A 5,160-nucleotide genomic window follows, 5' to 3' on the forward strand; every position below is an offset into this window, starting at 1 on the left:
GTGAGGAAGTGGCAGTGGAGATTGAGAAGAATGTGGATCATAAGGTTTTACCAAGAAAAGGTGAAAACAGGAGCTATTGGAGGGGGTATCGAGAAAATGAGGATGGAGTTGAAGGTGGAGGCTCAAATGGTGAGGAAGTGGCAGTGGAGATTGAGAAGAATGTGGATCATAAGGTTTTACCAAGAAAAGGTGAAAACAGGAGCTATGGGAGGGGATATCGAGAAAATGAAATATCTGAGCGAGAGAACAAGACCAAAGAGGATGGAGTTAAAGTTGGAGGCTCAAATGGTGAGGAAGTGGCAGTGGAGATTGAGAAGAAGGTGGATCATAAGGTTTTACCAAGAAAAGGTGAAAACGGGAGCTTTTGGCATGCGTATCCAGCAAATGCGAACTGGAGGGGAGCTTTTGGGAGGGGAATGAGCCACACGAGGCCGAACATATATGATGACTACAGTATGAAACCAGAGAGAGAATTCGGTGTGGGTGAAAAAAGAAGACAAGCTGAATGCATGATGCTACTGAACTTGGATTCTTCGGTAACTCTCTCTGATCACTCATCTCCATTGTGAATAATTCTGTTATCAGTTTACCATTTCTGCTACATCATATGCTAATTGTGCTATTACTGTTGCTATTGCTAGAGCTGATTTTGTGTATTTTGTAGGAGTACGCTTTAGGAATCATGTATAGTCAAGTTAGCTGTGTCAGTGTTTCTAAATAGATGTAAGATGCTGAAATAGTCGAGACAGCTTTTGAATCATATAGTCAAACTTGGAGACGAGTTGAACAGCGTTAGCTGTTGAAGAAATGTGATCTATAACCATTCACACTCTGCTTAATTTTGGTTCATCATCAATATCATGTCTCATCTGTTGCATCAAATCTTTAGTTTTCCATGATCTACTAATATTTACTAATTCTGCCAGAATAAATAGTTATGCAATACTAAGTAGTGGTCGTGGATAAGATTCATTTTCTCACGAGTAAAGTGAAGTGGATGATATTGGTGAATATGGACATTGGAGGTGATGTCTGTTGACAAAGCTCGTTTATTCATAGAGGTTATAACGATTGAATACTTCTTCCACACTCACCAAAAACGTTGTGCTGCACGGTTATCTCATTGAAAAGGAAATGCATATTCTGACTGTCACACGCCTACACTAACTGTGGATATTATAGATTGGTTTGTCATGTAAAACTCATACATTTGCTGTCTATATCTAATAGGAAACAGGAAAGAGCTTCTCATTTGATTATATCTCAATCTTTTCATTGAAAACCTCGAATGATGTTTCCCGTGTCTGCTTTCAGCTGTTAGGAGCTTCAGTACATCATGAGGAGTGAGTGAAATACATACCAATCAGAAGAATGACGATTTCTATCTGTGCGACTGTCATAGTTCCAAGCGGGATGGCTACTTTTTGAGGCTGAATCTTCCTTCTATTGTTTCTTAGCACAGTTCGGGGTCCAGTATATTCTTGTAGTCATTTATGCAGTAAATATACATCCCCTCTTGATGTATTTGGTACATACAATGGTACAGTATTAAATATTCTGAATTCTGATTGTTAAGCTCAAAATTGTCCCTTGATTTACATTAATATGCATTTCTGGTTATGTGAATTCATTATATGTGCGAAATATATCCTGTCAATAACTAATTGACACAAATTATAAACAAAACGTGTTAATAATCGAACTATTCTAACCAAATTGTTTTTTATACTTTTATTTTTTTTTTTTGGAGTTATGCACGGAGAAACGTCTTAATAATCGAGCTGCATTAAAATCAACAATCCACCAACATATGAAACACAATAATCCCATGAAAATTAAATATTTCATGATAGACTACATAAATGCATAGATCATTCATAAACTTGTTATTCATGTCTCCATTGTAACGGTTTCATGTTTAGATTTCCATAAGTATAGAATTCATACCAATTTAAAATTTGTGATAAGTTACATATCATTACAAAGATTCTGCAATCACTTCAAATTCTATATACAAGAAGCTCCTCTCCACCTCTTCCCATTTCCCCTCTCATCTCTAAACATGTCAAACACACCCGCCCCATCCGCCACACCCGCCGCCGCTGCCACCGGCGATCAGCAGCCACCTCCCTCCACCTCCGCCTCCGCCTCCGTCCCATCCGCCTCGAGCAACTCCCGGAGTCCAGTTCTGCGTCAACAGCCCACCACCCTTGTGTCAGTTCCCACATCCATTTTCTCTTTTCTTGATTTTCATGTAAAATAAAATAAAATCATCTTCATTTTGTTCTTGCAGTGGAATCAATCTTGTTGGCATTCCAGCATTACATCCTCTCCCTTGGCTCAACTGTCTTAATCCCAACTTTGTTAGTACCTCAAATGGGTGGAAGTGATGTAAGATCAATCCCATTTTTTACATAAACTTCAACCTTTTTTCCCATTTTAATCAGCTTACTAATGAACTAATGTAGAAAGACAAGGCAAAGGTGATTCAAACCTTACTATTTGTTTCTGGTGTGAACACTCTGATGCATTCCCTTTTCGGGACGAGGCTGCCTTCAGTCATAGGCGCTCTTACGCCTTCCTCATCCCCGCGACTTCCATCATCCAGTCCAGGAGATACGCCACGTTGCATCCACCGAGCTGGTTTGATGCTCTTCCTAATCTCCTAGGTTGTTTTTTTCAATAAATTTTAATTTGTTTGGTATTGTCTCAGAGATTTGTACTAACAATGAGGGGAATCCAAGGTGCTCTGATCATGAGCTCTTGCTTCCAAATGGTATTCGGATTCACTGGCTTGTGGCGTAACGTAACAAGGTATACCGCTCGCTGCTGATACTAGTTTTCCTCCTGTAGAAATAACTTCTCGAATCTCATCTTATTAGGCTGCTTCGCCTATGTCGACCGACACCTCTGGTTACCTTCACGGGTCTCGGGCTCTACTATCTTGGCTTCCCACAGGTAAACTTACTTACTAGTACTATTTTTTTATCATGCTTACTAAACATATTATGTATTAACATTGTTTGTAGATAGCTAAATGCTTTGAAGTAGGCATACCAGAGCTTGTCTTAATCCTTGTTATCTCTCAGGTAATGAATTCACTACACAAGCATGAAAAATATGTGATACTATAATATAACACATGAGTACTAAAAATGGTACTTGTTTTCAGCAGATTCTCCCAAAATACATAAAGCTCAAGAGGCCAGTTTTGGACAGATACTCTCTGCTCATATCCCTTGCATTCGTGTGGATCTACGCGGAGATCCTAACATTGCGGCGCATTCAACAAGACGAAGCAATCTAGCTGTCGCACTGATGGCTCCGGCCTCATTAGCTCCGCGCCTTGGTAGCTTGGATCATTTTTTGTTTTCCAACCGCGCCATTAATGGTTTGTACATGAGGCCGTAGTTTGAATTTCGCAGGTTTTACGCGCCATTTCCGTTTCAGGGGGGGCCTCCAACTTTCAACGGCGGAGAGACATTTGCAGCGATGACGCTTCGTTTGTAGCTCTGACTGAGGTCTTAAAACACTCTCTTTGCATCCCTACATACTTATATTTTTCGCGACGTTTCTTCATATTTTTCTTGTCGCTGCAGTCGACTGGCTCGTTCGTTGCAGCAGCCAGGTACGGGAGTGCAACGCCTGTACCACCTTCAGTGATCAGCCGAGGCGTCGGCTGGCTGGTCAGCTATATATATATATATATGTGTGTTTGTTTCATTCATGAAAAACTCAACATTTTGCTTAATGTGTGTGTGTGTGTGTGTTTTAGGGATTGGAACTCTGCTCAATGCCTTATTTGGAAGCATCACTTGCTCTACAGTATCAGTGTAACAAAAAACATATACATAAATTTATTAAACATATGTATAAATTTTAACTATTTCAACATATGTATAATTGAAGGCATGTGCTATACATATGCAGGGAAAATGTTGGCCTTTTAGCCCTCACAAAAGCAGGGAGCAGAAGAATCATTCAATATTCATCCCTCTTCATGATCTTCTTCTCGATTTTCGGTAATTATCCCACATCGACTTGGTGAAATCAGAATAAGATCTATTAAGGGCGGATTCTAATGCAGTAGTATATCTAAGATCTAAGTCGATGAGAATTTGTTAATCTGGACTACGGGTCCAATTCTAATCGAACGTGACATTGTTCTATCGCAGGGAAATTGGCGCTGTCTTCGCATCAATGCCCTACCAATCATCGCAGCATCCTACTGCATCTTCCTAGGCTATGTTTGTAAGTAGATTTCTTTTCCATCCGTTAAAAAGCATTAGTGGATTCAAACATAATTTTGTCGAGATTCGTTGAGTGAAAACAGTTTATACTAGTAATATTGACGCGACAATATTTTCTCTACTTTTTTATCTCTCGTTTTATTATTATAAATTTGTAATCAAAGATAACGCACTCGAAAAAACATTTATTCGTGCATGAATGCAGCATCTGCAGGGTTAGGTTATCTCCAGTTCTGCAACCTCAACAGTTTCCGAACAAAACTGATACCGGATTCTCCTTCTTCGTTGGAATCTCACTGCCGCAGTATTTCAGAGAGAATCACGCACCACGGGCACTGGCCCCCTCCACACCCCTGCACGATGGGTACGTGCTATAACAGAGTTTTTATTTTTTTTAGAAAACAAGAAAATATCTCTTAATACAATTTATGTGCAGTTCAATGACATGATCTCTGTGATGCTGATGTCCCATGCGACCGTGGCCGGGTTGGTGGCGCTTGTGCTCGACTGCAGCCTCGAGCGTAGCTCGGGAAGGCGAGGAAAGACAACGGTTCGTTCTGGTGGGATAAGTTTGTTCAGTATGCCAAAGATGTTAGGAATAATGAGTTCTATAAGCTGCCTGGCAAACTCAATTCATGCTTCCCATCTTTCTAACTTTTGTTGATGGTTTGTTTAGTCTTTAGATGTTTTTTCTAACTTGTCATCCTTAGTTTAGCATAGTTAATACTCTTCTGTCCTCAATAAACTGTCACATTTTGACTCAATCGATGGAAATATATTGTTGAATTTCCATCACACTTTTAATGATCAGTTTCAAAATGAAATGTACAAATAATTTGATGGAATATGAGGTCTACTTATTATTTTTGATAAATTGCACCTTATTTTGTATGGTTTGAATTATCACTAT

At 39.5% G+C, this 5,160-nt stretch overlaps 1 long non-coding RNA gene and 1 pseudogene across 1 annotated transcript; both read left to right on the forward strand.

The window, feature by feature from the left end:
* Nucleotides 1–476: 476 nt before the first annotated feature.
* LOC125198088 lies at nucleotides 477–1,598 on the forward strand. Its single transcript, XR_007172348.1, has 2 exons — nucleotides 477–536; nucleotides 1,315–1,598. It is a non-coding gene; the product is annotated as an uncharacterized LOC125198088 (long non-coding RNA).
* A 294-nt stretch (nucleotides 1,599–1,892) lies between these two features.
* On the forward strand, nucleotides 1,893–4,904 carry LOC125198090 (annotated as a pseudogene).
* The last annotated feature ends 256 nt before the right edge of the window (nucleotides 4,905–5,160 follow it).

The sequence above is a fragment of the Salvia hispanica genome, unplaced genomic scaffold (assembly GCF_023119035.1).
Source record: "Salvia hispanica cultivar TCC Black 2014 unplaced genomic scaffold, UniMelb_Shisp_WGS_1.0 HiC_scaffold_1199, whole genome shotgun sequence".
Classification (NCBI taxonomy): Eukaryota; Viridiplantae; Streptophyta; class Magnoliopsida; order Lamiales; family Lamiaceae; genus Salvia; species Salvia hispanica.